Raw genomic sequence first — 24,223 nt, 5'->3', positions numbered from 1 at the left:
TGAAAATGCTTCTAAAATATAATTTAAGAACATTTTTACCGTATTTAAAGAAATTTAAGAAAACTGGAGGCGCTGGTCATCGATCCCAGTACCTTTCGCATGCTAAACGAGCGCTCTACCATCTGAGCTACGCCCCCTTGAACATGCTTCTAAAATAAAATTTAAGAACATTTAACCGTATTTAAAGAAATTTAAGAAAACTGGAGGCGCTGGGCATCGATCCCAGTACCTCTCGCATGCTAAGCGAGCGCTCTACCATCTGAGCTACGCCCCCTTGAAAATGCTTCTAAAATATAATTTAAAAACATTTTTACCGTATTTAAAGAAATTTAAGAAAACTGGAGGCGCTGGGCATCGATCCCAGTACCTCTCGCATGCTAAGCGAGCGCTCTACCATCTGAGCTACGCCCCCTTGAAAATGCTTCTAAAATATTTATTTAAGAACATTTTTACCGTATTTAAAAGAAATTTAAGCAAACCGGAGGCGCTGGGCATCGATCCTAGTACCTCTCGCATGCTAAGCGAGCGCTCTACAATCTGAGCTACGCCCCCTTGAAAATGCTTCTAAAATATAATTTAAGAACATTTTTACCGTATTTAAAGAAATTCAAGAAAACTGGAGGCGCTGGGCATCGATCCCAGTGACTCTCGCATGCTAAGCGAGCGCTCTACCATCTGAGCTACGCCCCCTAGAACATGCTTCCAAAATATAATTTAAGAACATTTTAACCGTATTTAAAGAAATTTAAGAAAACTGGAGGCGCTGGGCATCGATCCCAGTACCTCTCGCATGCTAAGCGAGCGCTCTACCATCTGAGCTACGCCCCCTTGAAAATGCTTCTAAAATATAATTTAAGAACATTTTTACCGTATTTAAAGAAATTTAAGAAAACTGGAGGCGCTGGGCATCGATTCCAGTACCTCTCGCATGCTAAGCGAGCGCTCTACCATCTGAGCTACGCCCCCTTGAAAATGCTCCTAAAATATAATTTAAGAACATTTTTACCGTATTTAAAGAAATTTAAGAAAACTGGAGGCGCTGGGCATCGATCCCAGTACCTCTGGCATGCTAAGCGAGCGCTCTACCATCTGAGCTACGCCCCCTTGAAAATGCTTCTAAAATATTTATTTAAGAACATTTTTACCGTATTTAAAGAAATTCAAGAAAACTGGAGGCGCTGGGCATCGATCCCAGTACCTCTCGCATGCTAAGCGAGCGCTCTACCATCTGAGCTACGCCCCCTTGAAAATGCTTCTAAAATATAATTTAAGAACATTTTTACCGTATTTAAAGAGATTTAAGAAAACTGGAGGCGCTGGGCATCGATCCCAGTACCTCTCGCATGCTAAGCGAGCGCTCTACCATCTGAGCTACGCCCCCTTGAAAATGCTTCTAAAATATAATTTAAGAACATTTTTACCGTATTTAAAGAAATTTAAGAAAACTGGAGGCGCTGGGCATCGATCCCAGTACCTTTCGCATGCTAAGCGAGCGCTCTACCATCGGAGCTACGCCCCCTAGAACATGCTTCTAAAATATAATTTAAGAACATTTTAACCGTATTTAAAGAAATTTAAGAAAACTGGAGGCGCTGGGCATCGATCCCAGTACCTCTCGCATGCTAAGCGAGCGCTCTACCATCTGAGCTACGCCCCCTTGAAAATGCTTCTAAAATATAATTTAAGAACATTTTTACCGTATTTAAAGAAATTTAAGAAAACTGGAGGCGCTGGGCATCGATCCCAGTGACTCTCGCATGCTAAGCGAGCGCTCTACCATCTGAGCTACGCCCCCTAGAACATGCTTCTAAAATATAATTTAAGAACATTTTAACCGTATTTAAAGAAATTTAAGAAAACTGGAGGCGCTGGGCATCGATCCCAGTACCTCTCGCATGCTAAGCGAGCGCTCTACGATCTGAGCTACGCCCCCTTGAAAATGCTTCTAAAATATAATTTAAGAACATTTTTACCGTATTTAAAGAAATTTAAGAAAACTGGAGGCGCTGGGCATCGATCCCAGTACCTCTCGCATGCTAAGCGAGCGCTCTACCATCTGAGCTACGCCCTCTTGAAAATGCTCCTAAAATATAATTTAAGAACATTTTTACCTAATTTAAAGAAATTTAAGAAAACTGGAGGCGCTGGGCATCGATCCCAGTACCTCTGGCATGCTAAGCGAGCGCTCTACCATCTGAGCTACGCCCCCTTGAAAATGCTTCTAAAATATTTATTTAAGAACATTTTTACCGTATTTAAAGAAATTTAAGCAAACTGGAGGCGCTGGGCATCGATCCCAGTACCTCTCGCATGCTAAGCGAGCGCTCTACCATCTGAGCTACGCCCCCTTGAAAATGCTTCTAAAATATAATTTAAGAACATTTTTACCGTATTTAAAGAAATTTAAGAAAACTGGAGGCGCTGGGCATCGATCCCAGTACCTCTCGCATGCTAAGCGAGCGCTCTACCATCTGAGCTACGCCCCCTTGAAAATGCTTCTAAAATATTTATTTAAGAACATTTTTACCGTATTTAAAGAAATTTAAGAAAACTGGAGGCGCTGGGCATCGATCCCAGTACCTCTCGCATGCTTAGCGAGCGCTCTACCATCTGAGCTACGCCCCCTTGAAAATGCTTCTAAAATATTTATTTAAGAACATTTTTACCGTATTTAAAGAAATTTAAGCAAACTGGAGGCGCTGGGCATCGATCCCAGTTCCTCTCGCATGCTAAGCGAGCGCTCTTCCATCTGAGCTACGCCCCCTTGAAAATGCTTCCAAAATATAATTTAAGAACATTTTTGCCGTATTTAAAGAGATTTAAGAAAACTGTAGGCGCTGGGCATCGATCCCAGTACCTCTCGCATGCTAAGCGAGCGCTCTACCATCTGAGCTACGCCCCCTTGAAAATGCTTCTAAAATATTTATTTAAGAACATTTTTACCGTATTTAAAGAGATGTAAGAAAACTGGAGGCGCTGTGCATCGATCCCAGTACCTCTCGCATGCTTAGCGAGCGCTCTACCATCTGAGCTACGCCCCCTTGAAAATGCTTCTAAAATATTTATTTAAGAACATTTTTACCGTATTTAAAGAAATTTAAGAAAACTGGAGGCGCTGGGCATCGATCCCAGTACCTCTCGCATGCTTAGCGAGCGCTCTACCATCTGAGCTACGCCCCCTTGAAAATGATTCTAAAATATAATTTAAGAACGTTTTTACCGTATTTAAAGAGATTTAAGAAAACTGGAGGCGCTGGGCATCGATCATAGTACCTCTCGCATGCTTAGCGAGCGCTCTACCATCTGAGCTACGCCCCCTTGAAAATGCTTCTAAAATATAATTTAAGAACATTTTTACCGTATTTAAAGAGATTTAAGAAAACTGGAGGCGCTGGGCATCGATCATAGTACCTCTCGCATGCTTAGCGAGCGCTCTACCATCTGAGCTACGCCCCCTTGAAAATTCATCTAAAATATTTATTTCAGAACATTTTTACCGTATTTAAAGAAATTTAAGAAAGCTGGAAGCGCTGGGCATCGATCCCAGTACCTCTCGCATGCTTAGCGAGCGCTCTACCATCTGAGCTACGCCCCCTTGAAACTGCTTCTAAAATATAATTTAAGAACGTTTTTACCGTATTTAAAGAGATTTAAGAAAACTGGAGGCGCTGGGCATCGATCATAGTACCTCTCGCATGCTTAGCGAGCGCTCTACCATCTGAGCTACGCCCCCTTGAAAATTCATCTAAAATATTTATTTCAGAACATTTTTACCGTATTTAAAGAAATTTAAGAAAGCTGGAAGCGCTGGGCATCGATCCCAGTACCTCTCGCATGCTAAGCGAGCGCTCTACCATCTGAGCTACGCCCCCTTGAAAATGCATCTAAAATATAATTTAAGAACATTTTTACCGTATTTAAAGAAATTTAAGAAAACTGGAGGTGCTGGGCATCGATCCCAGTACCTCTCGCATGCTAAGCGAGCGCTCTACCATCTGAGCTACGCCCCCTTGAAAATGCTTCTAAAATATTTATTTAAGAACATTTTTACCGTATTTAAAGAAATTTAAGAAAACTGGAGGCGCTGGGCATCGATCCCAGTACCTCTCGCATGCTAAGTGAGCGCGCTACCATCTGAGCTACGCCCCCTTGAAAATGCTTCTCGAATATTTATTTAAGTACATTTTTACCGTATTTAAAGAAATTTAAGAAAACTGGAGGCGCTGGGCATCGATCCCAGTACCTCTCGCATGCTAAGCGAGCGCTCTACCATCTGAGCTACGCCCCCTTGAAAATGCATCTAAAATATTTTATTTAAGAACATTTTTACCGTATTTAAAGAAATTTAAGAAAACTGGAGGTGCTGGGCATCGATTCCAGTACCTCTCGCATGCTAAGCGAGCGCTCTACCATCTGAGCTACGCCCCCTTGAAAATGCTTCTAAAATATAATTTAAGAACATTTTTACCGTATTTAAAGAAATTTAAGAAAACTGGAGGCGCTGGGCATCGATCACAGTACCTCTCGCATGCTAAGCGAGCGCTCTACCATCTGAGCTACGCCCCCTTGAAAATGCTTCTAAAATATAATTTAAGAACATTTTTACCGTATTTAAAGAAATTTAAGAAAACTGGAGGCGCTGGGCATCGACCCCAGTACCTCTCGCATGCTAAGCGAGCGCTCTACCATCTGAGCTACGCCCCCTTGAAAATGCTTCTAAAATATAATTTAAGAACATTTTTACCGTATTTAAAGAAATTTAAGAAAACTGGAAGCGCTGGGCATCGATCCCAGTACCTCTCGCATGCTAAGCGAGCGCTCTACCATCTGAGCTACACCCCCTTGAAAATGCTTTTTAAAATATTTATTTAAGAAAATTTTTACCTCATTTAAAGAAATTTAAGAAAACTGGAGGCGCTGGGCATCGATCCCAGTACCTCTCGCATGCTAAGCGACCGCTCTACCAACTGAGCTACGCCCCCTTGAATATGCTTCTAAAATATAATTTAAGAACATTTTTACCGTATTTAAAGAAATTTAAGAAAACTGGAGGCGCTGGGCATCGATCCCAGTACCTCTCGCATGCTAAGCGAGCGCTCTACCATCTGAGCTACGCCCCCTTGAAAATGCTTCTAAAATATTTATTTAAGAACATTTTTACCGTATTTAAAGAAATTTAAGAAAACTGGAGGCGCTGGGCATCGATCCCAGTACCTCTCGCATTCTAAGCGAGCGCTCTACCATCTGAGCTACGCCCCTTGAAAATGCTTCTAAAATATTTATTTAAGAACATTTTTACCGTATTTAAGGAAATTTAAGAAAACTGGAGGCGCTGGGCATCGATCCCAGTACCTTTCGCATGCTAAGCGAGCGCTCTACCATCTGAGCTACGCCCCCTTGAACATGATTCTAAAATATAATTTAAGAACATTAGAACCGTATTTAAAGAAATTTAAGAAAACTGTAGGCGCTGGGCATCGATCCCAGTACCTCTCGCATGCTATGCGAGCGCTCTACCATCTGAGCTACGCCCCCTTGAAAATGCTTCTAAAATATTTGATTAAGAACATTTTTACCGTATTTAAAGAAATTTAAGAAAACTGGAGGCGCTGGGCATCGATCCCATGACCTCTCGCATGCTAAGCGAGCGCTCTACCATCTGAGCTACGCCCCCTTGAAAATGCTTCTAAAATATAATTTAAGAACATTTTTACCGTTTTTAAAGAAATTTATGAAAACTGGAGGCGCTGGGCATCGATCCCAGTACCTCTCGCATGCTAAGCGAGCGCTCTACCATCTGAGCTACGCCCCCTTGAAAATGCTTTTAAAATATTTATTTAAGAATATTTTTACCGTATTTAATGAAATTTAAGAAAACTGGAGGCGCTGGGCATCGATCCCAGTACCTCTCGCATGCTAAGCGAGCGCTCTACCATCTGAGCTACGCCCCCTTAAAAATGCTTCTAAAATATTTATTTAAGAACATTTTTACCGTTTTTAAAGAAATTTATGAAAACTGGAGGCGCTGGGCATCGATCCCAGTACCTCTCGCATGTTAAGCGAGGGCTCTACCATCTGAGCTACGCCCCATTGAAAATGCTTCTAAAATATTTATTTAAGAATATTTTTACCGTATTTAAAGAAATTTAAGAAATCTGGAGGCGCTGGGCATCGATCCCAGTACCTCTCGCATGCTAAGCGAGCGCTCTACCATCTGAGCTACGCCCCCTTGAAAATGCTTCTAAAATATTTATTTAAGAACATTTTTACCGTATTTAAGGAAATTTAAGAAAACTGGAGGCGCTGGGCATCGATCCCAGTACCTCTCGCATGCTAAGCGAGCGCTCTACCATCTGAGCTACGCCCACTTGAAAATGCTTCTAAAATATTTATTTAAGAACATTTTACCGTATTTAAGGAAATTTAAGAAAACTGGAGGCGCTGGGCATCGATCCCAGTACCTCTCGCATGCTAAGCGAGCGCTCTACCAACTGAGCTACGCCCCCTTGAAAATGATTCTAAAATATAATTTAAGAACGTTTTTACCGTATTTAAAGAGATTTAAGAAAACTGGAGGCGCTGGGCATCGATCATAGTACCTCTCGCATGCTTAGCGAGCGCTCTACCATCTGAGCTACGCCCCCTTGAAAATGCTTCTAAAATATAATTTAAGAACATTTTTACCGTATTTAAAGAGATTTAAGAAAACTGGAGGCGCTGGGCATCGATCATAGTACCTCTCGCATGCTTAGCGAGCGCTCTACCATCTGAGCTACGCCCCCTTGAAAATTCATCTAAAATATTTATTTCAGAACATTTTTACCGTATTTAAAGAAATTTAAGAAAGCTGGAAGCGCTGGGCATCGATCCCAGTACCTCTCGCATGCTTAGCGAGCGCTCTACCATCTGAGCTACGCCCCCTTGAAACTGCTTCTAAAATATAATTTAAGAACGTTTTTACCGTATTTAAAGAGATTTAAGAAAACTGGAGGCGCTGGGCATCGATCATAGTACCTCTCGCATGCTTAGCGAGCGCTCTACCATCTGAGCTACGCCCCCTTGAAAATTCATCTAAAATATTTATTTCAGAACATTTTTACCGTATTTAAAGAAATTTAAGAAAGCTGGAAGCGCTGGGCATCGATCTCAGTACCTCTCGCATGCTAAGCGAGCGCTCTACCATCTGAGCTACGCCCCCTTGAAAATGCATCTAAAATATAATTTAAGAACATTTTTACCGTATTTAAAGAAATTTAAGAAAACTGGAGGTGCTGGGCATCGATCCCAGTACCTCTCGCATGCTAAGCGAGCGCTCTACCATCTGAGCTACGCCCCCTTGAAAATGCTTCTAAAATATTTATTTAAGAACATTTTTACCGTATTTAAAGAAATTTAAGAAAACTGGAGGCGCTGGGCATCGATCCCAGTACCTCTCGCATGCTAAGTGAGCGCGCTACCATCTGAGCTACGCCCCCTTGAAAATGCTTCTCGAATATTTATTTAAGTACATTTTTACCGTATTTAAAGAAATTTAAGAAAACTGGAGGCGCTGGGCATCGATCCCAGTACCTCTCGCATGCTAAGCGAGCGCTCTACCATCTGAGCTACGCCCCCTTGAAAATGCATCTAAAATATTTTATTTAAGAACATTTTTACCGTATTTAAAGAAATTTAAGAAAACTGGAGGTGCTGGGCATCGATTCCAGTACCTCTCGCATGCTAAGCGAGCGCTCTACCATCTGAGCTACGCCCCCTTGAAAATGCTTCTAAAATATAATTTAAGAACATTTTTACCGTATTTAAAGAAATTTAAGAAAACTGGAGGCGCTGGGCATCGATCACAGTACCTCTCGCATGCTAAGCGAGCGCTCTACCATCTGAGCTACGCCCCCTTGAAAATGCTTCTAAAATATAATTTAAGAACATTTTTACCGTATTTAAAGAAATTTAAGAAAACTGGAGGCGCTGGGCATCGACCCCAGTACCTCTCGCATGCTAAGCGAGCGCTCTACCATCTGAGCTACGCCCCCTTGAAAATGCTTTTAAAATATAATTTAAGAACATTTTTACCGTATTTAAAGAAATTTAAGAAAACTGGAAGCGCTGGGCATCGATCCCAGTACCTCTCGCATGCTTAGCGAGCGCTCTACCATCTGAGCTACACCCCCTTGAAAATGCTTTTTAAAATATTTATTTAAGAAAATTTTTACCTCATTTAAAGAAATTTAAGAAAACTGGAGGCGCTGGGCATCGATCCCAGTACCTCTCGCATGCTAAGCGACCGCTCTACCAACTGAGCTACGCCCCCTTGAATATGCTTCTAAAATATAATTTAAGAACATTTTTACCGTATTTAAAGAAATTTAAGAAAACTGGAGGCGCTGGGCATCGATCCCAGTACCTCTCGCATGCTAAGCGAGCGCTCTACCATCTGAGCTACGCCCCCTTGAAAATGCTTCTAAAATATTTATTTAAGAACATTTTTACCGTATTTAAAGAAATTTAAGAAAACTGGAGGCGCTGGGCATCGATCCCAGTACCTCTCGCATGCTAAGCGAGCGCTCTACCATCTGAGCTACGCCCCTTGAAAATGCTTCTAAAATATTTATTTAAGAACATTTTTACCGTATTTAAGGAAATTTAAGAAAACTGGAGGCGCTGGGCATCGATCCCAGTACCTTTCGCATGCTAAGCGAGCGCTCTACCATCTGAGCTACGCCCCCTTGAACATGATTCTAAAATATAATTTAAGAACATTAGAACCGTATTTAAAGAAATTTAAGAAAACTGTAGGCGCTGGGCATCGATCCCAGTACCTCTCGCATGCTAATTGAGCGCTCTACCATCTGAGCTACGCCCCCTTGAAAATGCTTCTAAAATATAATTTAAGAACATTTTTACTGTATTTAAAGAAATTTAAGAAAACTGGAGGCGCTGGGCATCGATCCCAGTACCTCTCGCATGCTATGCGAGCGCTCTACCATCTGAGCTACGCCCCCTTGAAAATGCTTCTAAAATATTTGATTAAGAACATTTTTACCGTATTTAAAGAAATTTAAGAAAACTGGAGGCGCTGGGCATCGATCCCATGACCTCTCGCATGCTAAGCGAGCGCTCTACCATCTGAGCTACGCCCCCTTGAAAATGCTTCTAAAATATAATTTAAGAACATTTTTACCGTTTTTAAAGAAATTTATGAAAACTGGAGGCGCTGGGCATCGATCCCAGTACCTCTCGCATGCTAAGCGAGCGCTCTACCATCTGAGCTACGCCCCCTTGAAAATGCTTTTAAAATATTTATTTAAGAATATTTTTACCGTATTTAATGAAATTTAAGAAAACTGGAGGCGCTGGGCATCGATCCCAGTACCTCTCGCATGCTAAGCGAGCGCTCTACCATCTGAGCTACGCCCCCTTAAAAATGCTTCTAAAATATTTATTTAAGAACATTTTTACCGTTTTTAAAGAAATTTATGAAAACTGGAGGCGCTGGGCATCGATCCCAGTACCTCTCGCATGTTAAGCGAGGGCTCTACCATCTGAGCTACGCCCCATTGAAAATGCTTCTAAAATATTTATTTAAGAATATTTTTACCGTATTTAAAGAAATTTAAGAAATCTGGAGGCGCTGGGCATCGATCCCAGTACCTCTCGCATGCTAAGCGAGCGCTCTACCATCTGAGCTACGCCCCCTTGAAAATGCTTCTAAAATATTTATTTAAGAACATTTTTACCGTATTTAAGGAAATTTAAGAAAACTGGAGGCGCTGGGCATCGATCCCAGTACCTCTCGCATGCTAAGCGAGCGCTCTACCATCTGAGCTACGCCCACTTGAAAATGCTTCTAAAATATTTATTTAAGAACATTTTACCGTATTTAAGGAAATTTAAGAAAACTGGAGGCGCTGGGCATCGATCCCAGTACCTCTCGCATGCTAAGCGAGCGCTCTACCAACTGAGCTACGCCCCCTTGAAAAGGCTTCTAAAATATTTATTTAACAACATTTTTACCGTATTTAAAGAAATTTAAGAAATCTGGAGGCGCTGGGCATCGATCCCAGTATCTCTCGCATGCTAAGCGAGCGCTCTACCATCTGAGCTACGCCCCTTGAAAATGCTTCTAAAATATTTATTTAAGAACATTTTTACCGTATTTAAAGAAATTTAAGAAAACTGGAGGCGCTGGGCATCGATCCCAGTACCTCTCGCATGCTAAGCGAGCGCTCTACCATCTGAGCTACGCCCCCTTGAAAATGTTTCTAAAATATTTATTAGGAACTTTTTTTTTAATTATATCATTAAAAAAATACATTTTTAGAGTTTATTACAAAAGTTGCGAGACCAATACTAATAAAATAATAACAACAATCATAAAAATACAGGCATTCTAATGCGTTTGTGTATATTAACCCAAAACCAACTCGTGGAATGCGATATATATATGAATGCAATTAAAGAACAATAGTTAACCCCTTAAAACAGACTGGAGTGCTTTTTAAAGACTATTGACACTGTTAAATAAGAGTTCTTAAAATATTTTTGACAACATGTTAGTAAATTCTTTATCTTTATCTTTAAAAATTTTAATGGTTTTACGTATTTCGCATTTAATTTTTGCATAAAATCTATGTTGAACTACTACGAGAGGTATGTTTTGATTGAAATTATAAAAGGAACGGCAGTCCAGAATAAGATACTTTAAAAGAGATACCATGAAATGTATTATTTTTAACTCGTGAGAATTTAAAGATATCGGGCATTTATATTTAAAAACAATAAAACAATTTCGAACAAAGCCGGGATTGGTAAAATAATCGACTTTTAAACAAAGTTTATCTTTAAATAGCCATGACCACCAGGCCTCAACAATGCTACACCCAAATAATATATGTGATAATGTTTCTTCTGCGTTTTTACAAAAAGTACACATGGGAGAGATCTGCGGATCGAACAAATGAATACGTTTGTTAAGAAATAGCGCGTGATGAACAATTCTTAAATTATTATCGCGTTGTTCGGGACTTAAAACTCGTCCTTTTAACCAACTCCATCCTGGTTTCGGTAAGGGACCTCCTAAATATTCCCGCCACTTAAGCTCACCGGATGACTCGTAATTTCGAACCGAAAGGTAGCGCTGATATAGTTCTTTAGCCGAGGCCGCCAAATAATCGAATTCGGTGTTGTCTTTGGAAAAAACACGTATTGCGTTCTCGACTGGAACCCGCGACGAAGAAGCGTACACGCGGTCGAAAAAAACTTTCGGCAAAGATTTTTTAATAACGGAATAAACGCGTTTGACATCCAGAGCCCGCTGCATCGAGGCATCAATATCGCATAGTTCCAATACACTGTCCTCTGGAAGAAAACCAGGTATGACTTCGTAACAAAAATCGCGGAGACATAGTAGGCCATGCGAAAGAAACGGAAGCCGTGACCGCGAAGTCAGAGTAGATAGATCAACACGCTGACTATAAAACACCGGCTCGTGGAACGGATCGGCCGCCATCTGTAGACGTTAATTCTGCGAAGTGAGAAATGTCTGCCAGGCAATTCACATTTCGCGATAACGCGGAGAAAGACGACTTAATAACGGCTGAGTTAACTGGCACCGTAAAACATTAATTCCGGGGCTGGAAGTCCCGTCAAAAGGATTCAAGAGTGCCACGGCAAGATCTCTCTGCCAAGAAGGACAATCCGCGCACAGAATCGCCTGCAACTCCTTCAAACGGAACGCGCACGTTTTCCATTTCAAATCAATCAGTCCATAGCCACCCAAACGCTTAAGGCGAGTAAGAGTATCGTACGAAACCTTATGGGCCTTAGAACCCCAGATGAACGCCAACGCCACTTTGCGGAACTCCGCCGCGTAACGGTCAGGAAACGGAACCGATCGAAGAGTATGCCACAAAATGGACATAGCCAAAGTGTTAACTAAAATAACTTTGCCGGTAACCGTTAAATGCCGCGCTTGCCAAGTTCGTAAAACTTTTTTAAATTTTTCTAAACGCGAAGACCAATTAAGTTCCAGAGTATCATTGTGAGACGAACCAACATAAACGCCAAGAACCTCTAGCGGATCCGAAGAAATAGTTATCCCAGATATTACTTCAGGGACATTGGAACGATCTGAGCCAAGCCATAAACCGCGACACTTGGCCAAATTTAAAACTGCGCCCGAACCTTCCGAAAAGCGGTTATATTCAGCAACAACCTCCTCCACCGACTGCCGGTCGCGAACGACTACCGTATTGTCGTCAACGTGAATGCGCAAAAGAGGAGCCGAATGGATGCCCGGCCACGAAACTCGGACAATAGACCGTCGACGCTCCAACGCGAAAACTAAGGCTTCGGATGTTAGAACGTAAAGAAGGGGGCTAAGCGGACAACCCTGACGAACCGAGCGTCCGAGTTGGAAAAAATCAGTTAGATAGCCATTAATCTTCAAACATGACCTGCTACCTATGATAAACGTTTGAATCCACCCACAAAAAATTGGCCCGAATCCAAAAGCCCGCAAGACAGCAAAGAGATACGGCCAAGACACGCAATCGAACGCTTTGGACAAGTCCAACTTCAACAGGATGCCACCAGAGTCTACACCTTGAAGGTAATCGATAGTGTCAAGTAAAAGTGAAGGGGTACTTATTGCCCCACGACCTTTAATCGCGCCGGTCTGACGATCCGAAATTATCGTCGGCAAAACCGCCGAAAGCCGCATAGCCTGGATCTTCGCGAGAATCTTATAATCAGCATTGAGGAGCGTGATAGGACGCCAGTTTGAAACGTAGCGTAAGTCGCCGCTCTTAGGCAGCAGCACGATCATACCTTCTTTCATACTCGGAGGCAGGCAACCGTCCGCCTGGCAAAAAGAGATCAGCGCCAGAAACTCAACCTTAATTTGCGGAAGAACGAATTTCCAAAATTCATTGGTAAGTCCATCCTTCCCTGGACTCTTACCACTGGGAAGCTGCCCCAGGGTTAACGTAACATCCGTCCAAGTCACCGGGCTATCACAGATAGCACTTGCGTCGTCCGATAACCGAGTTGGAAGATGCGCCGCGTATTCCTCCACCGAAAAGCGATTGACAGGTTGACTTCTGTACATATCGCTAAAATGCTCGAAAATTCTATGACGAACATCCGACGGATCTACTAGTAGAGTGCGCGACGCGGAATAGATGTACCGTACATTTTTCTTACATTGGCGATACTTTTCTAAGCGTAAAAAATAGGCTGTCGGCTGTTCACCGTCCGTCCGCCACAATTGATTGGAACGGATCACGGCCCCCCGGAGGGAATTCCGATCAAAGAAATTAAGATCGTCGGTCTTAGAAGTCAACTCCGACGCGTCAATGAGACCATTACGGAAATCAACATGAGCTTGGTCTACCGCTAACCGTAACGCAGTACGACGCTCGCGACTACGCGTAGCTTGTAATTTTCCAAAAAACATAGCGTGATCACGCAACGAAGTCTTCAACCTCTCGTACCAGGCAATGACCGACGTGGAGAATTCCGGCCAAGTACGACTACGACGAATAATGCGACTCACAGCGTCACGATACGAATCCGATTCGAGAAAGCTTGCGTTGAAAGACCACGTACCAGGTCCTATGGCTACCCCGTCGAGATGAAAACGCAGTTCCACAAGTTTGTGATCCGATAGCGAACACGGCAGAATTTGACAAATCTGGACATTTTTACGTTCCGACTCGGGGACAAAAATATAATCGATACGCGATTGTACACTCTGTTTGAAAAGTCTTCGACAGCTGAAATTTTTGCCCTCTTTTTAATTCTGCTAGAAAACTATAATAGATAGTTCGATGAAACCAATTGCAACTTTTATTTATTTTCCAATATCTTTTGTTATTTATTGGTTTCGTCCGCCAAAAATTAATAGTTTGGCGGGAACCGTCGAAACTCATTTTTGACAACTTTTTAAATATTGGTTCTACGGCACTGACTCGCGCGTTTTTGAATTCACAATGGTCGGTTCATATTCAGAAAGTGGAAAAATTATCCCTCTACAACCAACGGTTGAGAAGTTATCGCGTTTCCAAATTGTCGTCGAAGTTGCGTTATTTATAATCGCTTGATGCATTTTAGGTATTTCCTAGTTTCGAGGAAAGTTTGGAAACGCTATAACTTCTCAACCGTTGGTTGTAGAGGGATAATTTTTCCACTTTCAAAATATGAATCGACCATTGTGAATTCAAAAACGCGCGAGTCAGTGCCGTAGAACCAATATTTAAAAAGTTGTCAAAAATGAGTTTCGACGGTTCCCGCCAAACTATTAATTTTTGGCGGACGAAACCAATAAATAACGAAAGATATTGGAAAATAAATAAAAGTTGCAATTGGTTTCATCGAACTATCTATTATAGTTTTCTAGCAGAATTAAAAAGAGGGCAAAAATTTCAGCTGTCGAAGACTTTTCAAACAGAGTGTACATACTTCCCGAAAACATAACCAGCCCATGACCAGTCAAACACGTGGGGATGCGTGACCCTCCAGACATCAACGAGATGGAGCGAGCTTATGAAGTGGAAGAGCTCTGTAGGGCGTAAACGAGATGCTGCCAGCGGAATAGGATAACGGTCCCGAGTGCGACTAACGACATCATTAAAATCTCCCACGACTACTGGACGCTGCAAACGAGAAACCTCATTTCGGAGCCGCGCGTAAAAAGGAACCCGATCATTCGCGTCATTAGGTAAATACACGTTAACAATATCTATCGACACATCATCGAAGTTAAGCGACACAATAACGAACCGTCCCTCATTACTGACGATCACGCGTGAAGCGATAGCAGATAAACCCGGCCGAACAAGCGTTGCCACGCCGCGAAATCCGGTCGTCGAATCATTGTCAAAAAATACTTGACCACGCCATAGAGACTTAAACCGATGCGCGTGCTCCGCTAACCAATGCGTCTCCTGAAGGCAAATAATGTCATACGGCTTACTAAGTTCCAAAAACTCTAAAATCTTCTGATCATCCCGCAGTCCGCGAATATTACAACTGGCCAAACGCATCATTGTGACTTAGGTCCCACCTACATCCACTTTCTCCTTCGCCGCCAACTGATCCCCGTTCTCTGGAGCCTCCATCCGAAGCTTTTCCCACGAACCAAAACGCCTGATAGCTATGGCCTTCTCAAAAGTTTTATTGTCACGGAGCCTTTTAGAATATGACGATTTACTAGTCGAAGCGGACAAAGACAAATTACCAGTGTGGCGGACACCATCATCACTACCAGTGGAAGTAGAAATCGGTCTCTTAGCTGCGCTTAACGATAAATTTGAGGAGGGTTCTTTATCAGGCATTTCTTTAGGAGTACCCGCATCCACGTCCCTGATCCATCGGCAATTCATGAACAATAGCGTGGCCCACTTTTTCGTTGACTTGACCAGGCCGGCCTTGGGCGCCCTTCTCCCAATCCGGACATTGACGGATTCCGTGACCTTGAAGGTCGCACTTTCGACAACGAAAATCGGGGCATTGGCGATATAAATGAGATGTGGAAAAACATTTGTTACAGACCTTGGCCTGACGGTCGTGGCGGAGACGGTAAATAGTTTCAAGACCCAAGACATCACGAATACGAATAGTATAAGGCAAACTTGACACGCCCTCCGGTAATGACACTTTTATCGACCGTTGACCGTAATATTTTCCATTTTCCCGCGCCCACATCACGTCAGACTTTACCTCGCATTTCATGCTGACAAACTTATCTTTCACCGCTTCATCAGTGACAAATTCCGGTAGACCAGATAACGTCATCAAAACCTCGCGGCTCCCAACCTTTGCAACGACACATTCTACGCCTCCAATCTCCATACCATGTTCAACGCAAGTATCCGCATCTTCCAATGTTATAAATGTGACAAAAAAGCCACCCAAAGTAGCGACCACTGACGAATATGAATCCAAACCAAAATGCGCTTTCAAATCATCTTCTACCAAATTAACGGCCGTCGCTTCAGAAGCGACGAAAACCGTACGTCTTAAAACTTCCATAATTTAAATTAGTTAAAGGGGTTAAAGACCCTGCAAAGCAGGGTCAAAGATTAAAAATTAATTAACAACTCAATAAACTGGGATTATAGAATACTAAATAAAATTAAAAAACACTAAGCCTAGGCTTAAACGCAGGAAGAGACTAGAAAAACGGAGCGGAAAAATCGGCAACCGCACTCTACAAAAGCTCAAGCGAGACCCCTTCTGAGTGAGAGTCAGATATCCTAACCACTAGACGACACCGGACGATGCGTAGTTTAAATAACCAATGAAATCCTTGCTTTATATTGTTGAAATAATAGGAAGTGGATTGAATTAAAATGGAAACATTCCGATGCCGGGGTTTGAACCCGGGCCTTCTGAGTGAGAGTCAGATATCCCAACCACTAGACGACACCGGACGATGCGTAGTTCAAATAACCAATGAAATCCTTGCTTTATTTTGTTGAAATAATAGGAAGTGGATTGAATTAAAATGGAAACATTCCGATGCCGGGGTTTGAACCCGGGCCTTCTGAGTGAGAGTCAGATACCCTAACCACTAGACGACACCGGACGATGCGTAGTTTAAATAACTAATGAAATCCTTGCTTTATTTTGTTGAAATAATAGGAAGTTGATTTAATTAAAATCGAAACATTCCGATGCCGGGATTTGAACCCGGGCCTTCTGAGTGAGAGTCAGATATCCTTTTTTTTTTTATTATTAAGACCAAAGGTATTATTTACATTTAAAAAACTTTTAAATAAAACAAAACTCAAGCAGTTATGAAAAATCGAAACACAATAAAACTTTTGACACCAAATAATCAAGCAGTCATAACACTAGCATTGAATAAATTCACTTAAAAAGTCCCAATAAAATATTTTTTAACACAGTACAATTCTGAGAGGTATCCGGCTTTAAAAGTTTCAATTGGTTAATAATTTCTTTGCGAACACATGCTTTAATACGACTTGTTAGCACCGGAACCCGTGTTATTTTCCCGACACTTTTCAAATTACGACTCCGCCATATTTCGTCTTTAAGGACCGCGGAAAGCAATTTCGCCACCGACCAGAAAATTGGAGGTCGCTTAATGGTGGACGGAACAATCGAAAAACCGATAAACTGGGCACGAGGCTCAGATATAAAACCGAAAATTGAAACTGGGAGCTTTAAAATTGTGATAAAAAGCCAGGTCCACCACTCCTGAACTACGGGACACGTTACAAAAAGATGACTGACTGTTTCGCACCGAGAATTACAAAATAAACACATATTGTCCGCGACAAGACCAGCATGGAGTAACCGTTCTTTGACCGGAAATGCTTGGTGGATGAGACGAAAGTTCATGTCCGCGTACCGCGTGGCCATTAGAGGGCAGGACACTTTTCCCCAATGCACTTGCACAAGTGGCGCGGAGAAAAAACCTCTCCAACGTTCTTCGCCTCGAGACTCCATGGAACACGCTTGCTTTACCAAAGAACGGTAAAAGTCGGATGATTTGAGCTCGCTGAAAACGACAGACTCTTCTTTAGAGTTGATGACCCGAACCAATTCGGAAACCGGTGGCTCATGAATCAGAATATCCAAAGAGTCCACAAAATGAGCCCAGGCCGGTGGAATGAGCCGCAACATCTTATGATAGAGCGAAAGTATTGACCGGTCCAGTAAACGCGGTCGAACCGATGAAACCATGTCCAAGATGACGGTATGAGGGAGGAAACCTGGGATGACCTCATACGTTATATCTCTCACGAGAACGAGCCCCGCGCGCGCGAAAGTAGCTCTCTCTTGCGCCGACGCGGAAAAACCGGTAACTCGCGGGTTCAGAAAAATCGGCTCAAAGACAGGATTCGCGTGCGGTAAAACAGTCCATTCATTGGCGACAAGTAATCTGTTCCACGCGCTAACAATACTGCGATACCGGGGAACCATCCTTGGTAATAGTTTCTGGTCGAACTGAAGCCGAATGACTTGAAAGCCAATGCCCTCATAACCGCCATAAAAGGAGAGCAAAAACCGTGAGACGTCCTTCATCGCGGAATCAGAGGAGTCGCCGATAAAGCGTTTAATTTCTTTTAAACGGAACGCGAGGTTTTTCAGCTGGAAATCGACGAGGCCGTACCCCCCTTCAGATTTCGGACGAATTAATGTTTGGTAATCCACGTGACGCATGCCAGGACCCCAAATAAAATCCATCACCGCCGTTTTAAATCTTTGTGCCCAGGCTAATGGCAAATCTACCGAGCTCAGAGTATGCCAAAGCGTGGAAGCCGCCAGCACGTTAATGACGACAATTTTGCCCGTTAACGTAAGACGACGTTGTTTCCACGAACGTAAAGTGCCGGAGAACTTGTCCATTCGGGGGTTCCAGTTAAGACGGAGCAATTCTTGACCATCGTTCGTTAAATAAATCCCCAAAATCTTCAGTGGGTCGCCACTTATGGACACCCCAGAGATCACCATCGGAAGGCGATTGCGATACGACCCAAGCCAATGCGCCTGACATTTCTTTACGTTTAATTTGGCTCCGGACGCTCGACCATACCGCTCGTATTCATGAATAGCCTCGACCATACCATCAGTTGAACTGGTTAGAATCGTATTATCGTCCATGTGCGCAAACAGCAAAGGTAAGTGGCCGGTACCAAACATCGGGAGCCGTGGAATAGCCGGATTGCGCAACAGCGCAGCGAAAAGTGGTTCTGTCGAAAGGATATAGAGGAGGGGACTAAGCGGGCAACCCTGGCGAACTGAACGGCGCAGGGGAAAAAAATCCGTCAAAAAGCCATTGACCCGGACACATGACTTGGCGTGGACTAGAAAGGCTTGAATCCATTTGAGGAAAAAAGCACCAAAGCTAATACTGCGAAGCACTTCAAACAAAAAGGAGCCGTCCACTTGATCAAATGCCTTCTCCAAATCCAGTTTTAACAAAACTCCTGGTGCGTTTGTTGCCGATACAAGGTCAGACGCATCCAGCAAGAAGCGAGGCGTCTGCGATATGTCCCGGCCTCTCACCGCTCCCGTCTGGCATGGAGAAATTATATCCGGCAAAAGAGGTGCCAGCCTATTAGCAAAGACCTTCGCGAGTATTTTATAGTCTACATTGAGCAGCGATATAGGACGCCAAGACGCCAAAAAAGTGAGATCGCCGGACTTAGGGACAAGCAAAATCAGACCCTCAGTCATTGTACGGGGCAGTACACCATCCCGAGCAATCGCGGCCAAAACCCGAAGAAAACCTTCCTTGACTAAAGGCAAGAGAAATGACCAAAACTCGACTGTGAAGCCATCGCGGCCAGGGCTTTTCCCCCGCTTCATTGATTTTAAGGCCGTAACAATCTCCGACCAGACAATGGTATTGTCCAGGCTCCGCCGTTTGTCCTCTGATACTCTTCCCTGTACCAAGGAAGAAAAAATCCCGCCAGCTACGGGATCTACCGGTGCCTTAGCATAGAGCCTCGCATAGTATTCAAAAATATTCTGACGAATAGTGGTACCGTCGCGGGTGATCTCGCCACTGGACAATGTAAGCGACTGAATCGTTTTTTTCCTCTGCCGAAAATTTTCGAGGCGCAGAAAAAAAGCAGTAGGTTTTTCGTCGGCTAAAAGGTGCTGGGCTTTCGCACGAACTGCGGCACCAACGAACTCATGGGCGGTAACTTGAGAAAGGGATTCCGTCAAAGCAATAAGTTTGGTTTCTTCATCAACTGACAAATTCCGACGAGCAAGGTAAGCATTAATCTCTATTTGCAATTTGGTTTTATGCGCGTGACGATGCGAGGCCAAATGTTTGGAGTAAAAAATAGCGTAATCACGCAAAGATATTTTCAAATCTTCATACCACCGAAAAATATCTTCGCGGTAGTCAAGTGAGGTTTGGCTTCGTTCCACTATACGAGTACAACCAGTGAGAAAGTTATCATTCTCCAACAAAGAGGAATTAAAAGCCCAAGTTCCCGGCCCCCTCGGAGAACCAGACAGATCAATTTGCACTATGAGGGCTTTATGATCAGAAAAAGGAGAAACCATGTAAGTGCAACGAGATAAAAGAGCTAGTTCGGGCCGCCGAACGAAAAAGTAGTCTATTCGGGAGAATAAATATCGCCCAAAAACAAATCCAGCCCGCGAATATTCAAATTGCGAAGGATGGTAGTGACGCCAAACATCGACCAATGAAAGTTCGCCAGACATGGTTGGTAACGAATAATGCGGGTCCCGGCGAAAATTTGCCGGGCGCCGGTCCATTGAAGGGTTCATGACATCATTTAGATCGCCAAAAATAAAAGGCCGATGAAGCGTACTACAAATATTGGCGATTTCTTTAAAAAAGGTCGAACGGGAGGCTGCGTCATTTGGAGCGTAAACATTAATACAGTCGATACAGGTATCATCTATTTCCAATGAGGTCAATAAAAAACGCCCCGTATTTTTATGTACCACCCGGCGGGGTAAGACGTCTATTCCTGGCCGTATTAAAGTTGCAACACCGCAAAAACCTCCATTATTTAAATCCAGGTCAATAAAAACTTTACCTCTAAAATACGTTTTAAAAATAGCTACATGTTCCGGGAGCCAGTGGGTTTCTTGTAAAAAAACGAGATCATAGTCCTTTATAAAAGCTATTACATGTTCCATTTTCGTCCTATCACGCAATCCATTAACATTTAGCGATAAAAAACGTAACGCCATATTAATTATGCCATGTTGTGATCTTCCAAAACTCCATCAGACTGCTGCCCTCCAGACCCCATGGGGTCAGAGTCGTCACCAGGAGGCAAATTGGGCGTAGAGGCAAGCTTACCGGTCAGGCGGGAGGACTTAAGAATAGAGGAACTCTTTCGGCGATACGGAAACGAAATGACGTCACCGTCGTCCGTTGAATGATGACGCTTGCTGTTAGGCCTACCGCTCTGTTTAAATTTAGAAGAACGATTAATTATCGCAGCATCCGGTTTAATAACACCCACGTCAGCCGTATCCTGTGGCGCAACGCCCTCTGACTTATCAGCGGAATTATCATTACCAGCCCGCTGAGGACAATTACGAACGGTGTGGCCCTGTTGCTCGCAACCGAAACAAACAAACTTGGGACAGTCCTTGTATATGTGATCGGAAGCCAAACACCCGTTACAGACCCGGCCTTGGCGATCATGCTGGACTTCGTAAAAGGACTCCACCCCCATCATGTCCTTATGTTAATGCGATAGGGAAGTGACGAAACCCCTTCCGGCAACGCCACCTTCAAACGTCGAACTCCCGTGTAAATATTCTTCTTATTCTTCGCCCATACGATCTCTCCCTTTAAATCACAGCCCATACTACGCAATTTCTCCATCAAAGCCTCGTCAGCAAACAAATTCCGATAAACCGAAAAAAGAGGCTACCACTACCTTTACAGCAACATTCGACACGGCATAGACTTCTTCATTAATATCAATTCCCTGCAAAACGCAGTCCTCGGCGTCCTTGACAGTGACGAACGTAACAAAAAAACCTCCTGTAGTTGGAACAACCGACTAGATGGCCTCCAACCCAAAAGCCAGGTGGATCGCCGTAATAAGATCATCTTCTGTTATATCTTGGTTAGCGCTGGTTAAAAAGTTAGAGCGTTTAAAAATATCCATCCTGGATTTCAGACGAAAACCCAGGAGGGCAAGGAAACCGAAAAAAAAAACTGCGCGGATTAGTAAATTATAAATTAAGCAAACAAATTGTAAGAAAAATAACCGAAACTAAGGCTTAACGAGCAGGCGAGGAGAGCAAAGAAAAACGAACCGCACTCTCCAAAAAACCAAACGCGACTCCTCGAAAGTCAGATATCCTAGCCACTAGACGACGCCGGACGACACCATGTTTAAATAACCAATGAAATCCTTGCTTTATTTTGTTGAAATAATAGGAAGTGGATTGAAATAAAATGGAAACATTCCGATGCCGGGGTTTGAAACCGGGCCTTCTGAGTGAGAGTCAGATATCCTAACCACTAGACGACGCCGGACGACACAGTGTTTAAATAACCAATGAAATCCTTGCTTTATTTTGTTGAAATAATAGGAAGTGGATTGAAATAAAATGGAAATATTCCGATGCCGGGGTTTGAACCCGGGCCTTCTGAGTGAGAGTCAGATATCCTAACCACTAGACGACACCGGACGACATCATGTTTAAATAACCAATGAAATCCTTGCTTTATTTTGTTGAAATAATAGGAAGTGGATTGAAATAAAATGGAAACATTCCGATGCCGGGGTTTGAACCCGGGCCTTCTGAGTGAGAGTCAGATATCCTAACCACTAGACGACGCCGGACAAACCATGTTTAAATAACCAATGAAATCCTTGCTTTATTTTGTTGAAATAATAGGAAGTGGATTGAAATAAAATGGAAACATTCCGATGCCGGGGTTTGAACCCGGGCCTTCTGAGTGAGAGTCAGATATCCTAACCACTAGACGACACCGGATGATGCGTAGTTTAAATAACCAATGAAATCCTTGCTTTATTTTGTTGAAATAATAGGAAGTGGATTGAAATATAATGGAAACATTCCGATGCCGGGGTTTGAACCCGGGCCTTCTGAGTGAGAGTCAGATATCCTAAACACTAGACGACGCCGGACGACACCATGTTTAAATAACCAATGAAATCCTTGCTTTATTTTGTTGAAATAATCGGAAGTGGATTGAAATAAAATGGAAACATTCCGATGCCGGGGTTTGAACCCGGGCCTTCTGAGTGAGAGTCAGATATCCTAACCACTAGACGACGCCGGACGACACCATGTTTAAATAACCAATGAAATCCTTGCTTTATTTTGTTGAAATAATAGGAAGTGGATTGAAATAAAATGGAAACATTCCGATGCCGGGGTTTGAACCCGGGCCTTCTGGGTGAGAGTTAGATATCCTAACCACCAGACGACACCGGACGATGCAAAATTTAAATAAACAATGAAATCCTTGCTTTCTTTTTTGAAATAATAGGAAGTGGATTGAATTAAAATGTAAACATTCCGATGCCGGGGTTTGAACCCGGGCCTTCTGAGTGAGAGTCAGATATCCTAACCACCAGACGACACCGGACGATGCAAAATTTAAATAAACAATGAAATCCTTGCTTTCTTTGTTGTAATAATAGGAAGTGGATTGAATTAAAATGGAAACATTCCGATGCCGGAGTTTGAACCCGGGCCTTCTGAGTGAGAGTCAGATATCCTAACCACTAGACGACACCGGACGATGCGTAGGTTATATAACCAATAAAATCCTTGCTTTCTTTGTTGAAATAATAGGAAGTGGATTGAATTAAAATGTAAACATTCCGATGCCGGGGTTTGAACCCGGGCCTTCTGAGTGAGAGTCAGATATCCTAACCACCAGACGACACCGGACGATGCAAAATTTAAATAAACAATAAAATTCTTGCTTTCTTTGTTGAAATAATAGGAATTGGATTGAATTAAAATGTAAACATTCCGATGCCGGGGTTTGAACCCGGGCCTTCTGAATGAGAGTCAGATATCCTAACCACCAGACGACACCGGACGATCCAAAATTTAAATAAACAATGAAATCCTTGCTTTCTTTGTTGAAATAATAGGAAGTGGATTGAATTAAAATGGAAACATTCCGATGCCGGAGTTTGAACCCGGGCCTTCTGAGTGAGAGTCAGATATCCTAACCACTAGACGACACCGGACGATGCAATGTTTAAATAAACAATGAAATCCTTGCTTCCTTCGTTGAAATAATAGGAAGTGGATTGAATTAAAATGTTAACATTCCGATACCGGGGTTTGAACATGGGCCTTCTGAGTGAGAGTCAGATATCCTAACCACTAGACGACACCGGACGAAACATAGTGTAAATAACCAATGAAATCCTTGCTTTCTTTGTTGAAATAATAGGAAGTGGATTGAAATAAAATGGAAACATTCCGATGCCGGGTTTGAGCCCGGGCCTTCTGAGTGAGAGTCAGATATCCTAACCACCAGACGACACCGGACGATGCATAATTTAAATCAACAATGAAATCCTTGCTTTCATTGTTGAAATAATAGGAAGTGGATTGAATTAAAATGGAAACATTCCGATGCCGGGGTTTGAACCCGGGCCTTCTGAGTGAGAGTCAGATATCCTAACCACTAGACGACACCGGACGATGCGTATTTTAAATAACCAATGAAATCCTTGCTTTATTTTGT

The 24,223-nt window shown here is 42.8% G+C and overlaps 48 non-coding genes across 48 annotated transcripts; all 48 read right to left on the bottom strand.

Annotated features, from left to right (window-relative positions):
• Positions 1-201: 201 nt before the first annotated feature.
• TRNAA-AGC (transfer RNA alanine (anticodon AGC)) lies at positions 202-274 on the bottom strand. The gene has a single exon. It is a non-coding gene; the product is annotated as a tRNA-Ala (tRNA).
• Positions 275-339: 65 nt separating this feature from the next.
• Positions 340-412, bottom strand: TRNAA-AGC (transfer RNA alanine (anticodon AGC)). Its single transcript has one exon. It is a non-coding gene; the product is annotated as a tRNA-Ala (tRNA).
• Positions 413-617: 205 nt separating this feature from the next.
• Positions 618-690, bottom strand: TRNAA-AGC (transfer RNA alanine (anticodon AGC)). Its single transcript has one exon. It is a non-coding gene; the product is annotated as a tRNA-Ala (tRNA).
• Positions 691-755: 65 nt separating this feature from the next.
• Positions 756-828, bottom strand: TRNAA-AGC (transfer RNA alanine (anticodon AGC)). The gene has a single exon. It is a non-coding gene; the product is annotated as a tRNA-Ala (tRNA).
• Positions 829-1,170: 342 nt separating this feature from the next.
• TRNAA-AGC (transfer RNA alanine (anticodon AGC)) lies at positions 1,171-1,243 on the bottom strand. Its single transcript has one exon. It is a non-coding gene; the product is annotated as a tRNA-Ala (tRNA).
• Positions 1,244-1,308: 65 nt separating this feature from the next.
• TRNAA-AGC (transfer RNA alanine (anticodon AGC)) lies at positions 1,309-1,381 on the bottom strand. The gene has a single exon. It is a non-coding gene; the product is annotated as a tRNA-Ala (tRNA).
• Positions 1,382-1,584: 203 nt separating this feature from the next.
• TRNAA-AGC (transfer RNA alanine (anticodon AGC)) lies at positions 1,585-1,657 on the bottom strand. Its single transcript has one exon. It is a non-coding gene; the product is annotated as a tRNA-Ala (tRNA).
• A 65-nt stretch (positions 1,658-1,722) lies between these two features.
• On the bottom strand, positions 1,723-1,795 carry TRNAA-AGC (transfer RNA alanine (anticodon AGC)). Its single transcript has one exon. It is a non-coding gene; the product is annotated as a tRNA-Ala (tRNA).
• A 480-nt stretch (positions 1,796-2,275) lies between these two features.
• On the bottom strand, positions 2,276-2,348 carry TRNAA-AGC (transfer RNA alanine (anticodon AGC)). Its single transcript has one exon. It is a non-coding gene; the product is annotated as a tRNA-Ala (tRNA).
• A 65-nt stretch (positions 2,349-2,413) lies between these two features.
• On the bottom strand, positions 2,414-2,486 carry TRNAA-AGC (transfer RNA alanine (anticodon AGC)). Its single transcript has one exon. It is a non-coding gene; the product is annotated as a tRNA-Ala (tRNA).
• Positions 2,487-2,691: 205 nt separating this feature from the next.
• Positions 2,692-2,764, bottom strand: TRNAA-AGC (transfer RNA alanine (anticodon AGC)). Its single transcript has one exon. It is a non-coding gene; the product is annotated as a tRNA-Ala (tRNA).
• Positions 2,765-3,799: 1,035 nt separating this feature from the next.
• On the bottom strand, positions 3,800-3,872 carry TRNAA-AGC (transfer RNA alanine (anticodon AGC)). Its single transcript has one exon. It is a non-coding gene; the product is annotated as a tRNA-Ala (tRNA).
• Positions 3,873-4,215: 343 nt separating this feature from the next.
• On the bottom strand, positions 4,216-4,288 carry TRNAA-AGC (transfer RNA alanine (anticodon AGC)). Its single transcript has one exon. It is a non-coding gene; the product is annotated as a tRNA-Ala (tRNA).
• Positions 4,289-4,631: 343 nt separating this feature from the next.
• On the bottom strand, positions 4,632-4,704 carry TRNAA-AGC (transfer RNA alanine (anticodon AGC)). The gene has a single exon. It is a non-coding gene; the product is annotated as a tRNA-Ala (tRNA).
• Positions 4,705-4,769: 65 nt separating this feature from the next.
• Positions 4,770-4,842, bottom strand: TRNAA-AGC (transfer RNA alanine (anticodon AGC)). Its single transcript has one exon. It is a non-coding gene; the product is annotated as a tRNA-Ala (tRNA).
• Positions 4,843-4,909: 67 nt separating this feature from the next.
• Positions 4,910-4,982, bottom strand: TRNAA-AGC (transfer RNA alanine (anticodon AGC)). The gene has a single exon. It is a non-coding gene; the product is annotated as a tRNA-Ala (tRNA).
• Positions 4,983-5,047: 65 nt separating this feature from the next.
• TRNAA-AGC (transfer RNA alanine (anticodon AGC)) lies at positions 5,048-5,120 on the bottom strand. The gene has a single exon. It is a non-coding gene; the product is annotated as a tRNA-Ala (tRNA).
• A 204-nt stretch (positions 5,121-5,324) lies between these two features.
• TRNAA-AGC (transfer RNA alanine (anticodon AGC)) lies at positions 5,325-5,397 on the bottom strand. Its single transcript has one exon. It is a non-coding gene; the product is annotated as a tRNA-Ala (tRNA).
• Positions 5,398-5,601: 204 nt separating this feature from the next.
• Positions 5,602-5,674, bottom strand: TRNAA-AGC (transfer RNA alanine (anticodon AGC)). The gene has a single exon. It is a non-coding gene; the product is annotated as a tRNA-Ala (tRNA).
• Positions 5,675-5,739: 65 nt separating this feature from the next.
• TRNAA-AGC (transfer RNA alanine (anticodon AGC)) lies at positions 5,740-5,812 on the bottom strand. Its single transcript has one exon. It is a non-coding gene; the product is annotated as a tRNA-Ala (tRNA).
• Positions 5,813-5,878: 66 nt separating this feature from the next.
• On the bottom strand, positions 5,879-5,951 carry TRNAA-AGC (transfer RNA alanine (anticodon AGC)). Its single transcript has one exon. It is a non-coding gene; the product is annotated as a tRNA-Ala (tRNA).
• A 205-nt stretch (positions 5,952-6,156) lies between these two features.
• TRNAA-AGC (transfer RNA alanine (anticodon AGC)) lies at positions 6,157-6,229 on the bottom strand. The gene has a single exon. It is a non-coding gene; the product is annotated as a tRNA-Ala (tRNA).
• A 204-nt stretch (positions 6,230-6,433) lies between these two features.
• On the bottom strand, positions 6,434-6,506 carry TRNAA-AGC (transfer RNA alanine (anticodon AGC)). The gene has a single exon. It is a non-coding gene; the product is annotated as a tRNA-Ala (tRNA).
• A 1,035-nt stretch (positions 6,507-7,541) lies between these two features.
• On the bottom strand, positions 7,542-7,614 carry TRNAA-AGC (transfer RNA alanine (anticodon AGC)). Its single transcript has one exon. It is a non-coding gene; the product is annotated as a tRNA-Ala (tRNA).
• A 343-nt stretch (positions 7,615-7,957) lies between these two features.
• TRNAA-AGC (transfer RNA alanine (anticodon AGC)) lies at positions 7,958-8,030 on the bottom strand. Its single transcript has one exon. It is a non-coding gene; the product is annotated as a tRNA-Ala (tRNA).
• A 205-nt stretch (positions 8,031-8,235) lies between these two features.
• Positions 8,236-8,308, bottom strand: TRNAA-AGC (transfer RNA alanine (anticodon AGC)). Its single transcript has one exon. It is a non-coding gene; the product is annotated as a tRNA-Ala (tRNA).
• Positions 8,309-8,373: 65 nt separating this feature from the next.
• TRNAA-AGC (transfer RNA alanine (anticodon AGC)) lies at positions 8,374-8,446 on the bottom strand. Its single transcript has one exon. It is a non-coding gene; the product is annotated as a tRNA-Ala (tRNA).
• Positions 8,447-8,512: 66 nt separating this feature from the next.
• TRNAA-AGC (transfer RNA alanine (anticodon AGC)) lies at positions 8,513-8,585 on the bottom strand. The gene has a single exon. It is a non-coding gene; the product is annotated as a tRNA-Ala (tRNA).
• Positions 8,586-8,650: 65 nt separating this feature from the next.
• TRNAA-AGC (transfer RNA alanine (anticodon AGC)) lies at positions 8,651-8,723 on the bottom strand. Its single transcript has one exon. It is a non-coding gene; the product is annotated as a tRNA-Ala (tRNA).
• Positions 8,724-8,926: 203 nt separating this feature from the next.
• TRNAA-AGC (transfer RNA alanine (anticodon AGC)) lies at positions 8,927-8,999 on the bottom strand. The gene has a single exon. It is a non-coding gene; the product is annotated as a tRNA-Ala (tRNA).
• Positions 9,000-9,065: 66 nt separating this feature from the next.
• Positions 9,066-9,138, bottom strand: TRNAA-AGC (transfer RNA alanine (anticodon AGC)). The gene has a single exon. It is a non-coding gene; the product is annotated as a tRNA-Ala (tRNA).
• Positions 9,139-9,203: 65 nt separating this feature from the next.
• TRNAA-AGC (transfer RNA alanine (anticodon AGC)) lies at positions 9,204-9,276 on the bottom strand. Its single transcript has one exon. It is a non-coding gene; the product is annotated as a tRNA-Ala (tRNA).
• Positions 9,277-9,342: 66 nt separating this feature from the next.
• TRNAA-AGC (transfer RNA alanine (anticodon AGC)) lies at positions 9,343-9,415 on the bottom strand. The gene has a single exon. It is a non-coding gene; the product is annotated as a tRNA-Ala (tRNA).
• Positions 9,416-9,620: 205 nt separating this feature from the next.
• Positions 9,621-9,693, bottom strand: TRNAA-AGC (transfer RNA alanine (anticodon AGC)). The gene has a single exon. It is a non-coding gene; the product is annotated as a tRNA-Ala (tRNA).
• A 204-nt stretch (positions 9,694-9,897) lies between these two features.
• Positions 9,898-9,970, bottom strand: TRNAA-AGC (transfer RNA alanine (anticodon AGC)). Its single transcript has one exon. It is a non-coding gene; the product is annotated as a tRNA-Ala (tRNA).
• A 204-nt stretch (positions 9,971-10,174) lies between these two features.
• On the bottom strand, positions 10,175-10,247 carry TRNAA-AGC (transfer RNA alanine (anticodon AGC)). Its single transcript has one exon. It is a non-coding gene; the product is annotated as a tRNA-Ala (tRNA).
• Positions 10,248-16,358: 6,111 nt separating this feature from the next.
• On the bottom strand, positions 16,359-16,430 carry TRNAE-CUC (transfer RNA glutamic acid (anticodon CUC)). Its single transcript has one exon. It is a non-coding gene; the product is annotated as a tRNA-Glu (tRNA).
• An 83-nt stretch (positions 16,431-16,513) lies between these two features.
• TRNAE-CUC (transfer RNA glutamic acid (anticodon CUC)) lies at positions 16,514-16,585 on the bottom strand. Its single transcript has one exon. It is a non-coding gene; the product is annotated as a tRNA-Glu (tRNA).
• A 5,516-nt stretch (positions 16,586-22,101) lies between these two features.
• Positions 22,102-22,173, bottom strand: TRNAE-CUC (transfer RNA glutamic acid (anticodon CUC)). The gene has a single exon. It is a non-coding gene; the product is annotated as a tRNA-Glu (tRNA).
• An 83-nt stretch (positions 22,174-22,256) lies between these two features.
• On the bottom strand, positions 22,257-22,328 carry TRNAE-CUC (transfer RNA glutamic acid (anticodon CUC)). The gene has a single exon. It is a non-coding gene; the product is annotated as a tRNA-Glu (tRNA).
• An 82-nt stretch (positions 22,329-22,410) lies between these two features.
• Positions 22,411-22,482, bottom strand: TRNAE-CUC (transfer RNA glutamic acid (anticodon CUC)). Its single transcript has one exon. It is a non-coding gene; the product is annotated as a tRNA-Glu (tRNA).
• A 238-nt stretch (positions 22,483-22,720) lies between these two features.
• Positions 22,721-22,792, bottom strand: TRNAE-CUC (transfer RNA glutamic acid (anticodon CUC)). The gene has a single exon. It is a non-coding gene; the product is annotated as a tRNA-Glu (tRNA).
• Positions 22,793-23,029: 237 nt separating this feature from the next.
• On the bottom strand, positions 23,030-23,101 carry TRNAE-CUC (transfer RNA glutamic acid (anticodon CUC)). The gene has a single exon. It is a non-coding gene; the product is annotated as a tRNA-Glu (tRNA).
• An 82-nt stretch (positions 23,102-23,183) lies between these two features.
• TRNAE-CUC (transfer RNA glutamic acid (anticodon CUC)) lies at positions 23,184-23,255 on the bottom strand. Its single transcript has one exon. It is a non-coding gene; the product is annotated as a tRNA-Glu (tRNA).
• Positions 23,256-23,337: 82 nt separating this feature from the next.
• On the bottom strand, positions 23,338-23,409 carry TRNAE-CUC (transfer RNA glutamic acid (anticodon CUC)). The gene has a single exon. It is a non-coding gene; the product is annotated as a tRNA-Glu (tRNA).
• An 82-nt stretch (positions 23,410-23,491) lies between these two features.
• On the bottom strand, positions 23,492-23,563 carry TRNAE-CUC (transfer RNA glutamic acid (anticodon CUC)). Its single transcript has one exon. It is a non-coding gene; the product is annotated as a tRNA-Glu (tRNA).
• Positions 23,564-23,645: 82 nt separating this feature from the next.
• TRNAE-CUC (transfer RNA glutamic acid (anticodon CUC)) lies at positions 23,646-23,717 on the bottom strand. The gene has a single exon. It is a non-coding gene; the product is annotated as a tRNA-Glu (tRNA).
• A 389-nt stretch (positions 23,718-24,106) lies between these two features.
• On the bottom strand, positions 24,107-24,178 carry TRNAE-CUC (transfer RNA glutamic acid (anticodon CUC)). Its single transcript has one exon. It is a non-coding gene; the product is annotated as a tRNA-Glu (tRNA).
• Between the last annotated feature and the right edge of the window lie 45 nt (positions 24,179-24,223).

This window comes from Leiobunum rupestre, chromosome 1 (genome assembly GCF_980474605.1).
Source record: "Leiobunum rupestre chromosome 1, qqLeiRupe1.1.hap1, whole genome shotgun sequence".
NCBI classification, from domain to species: domain Eukaryota; kingdom Metazoa; phylum Arthropoda; class Arachnida; order Opiliones; family Sclerosomatidae; genus Leiobunum; species Leiobunum rupestre.
The sequence above is the reverse complement of the archived record's forward strand: the minus strand, read 5'-3'. Positions and strand labels throughout refer to the sequence as shown.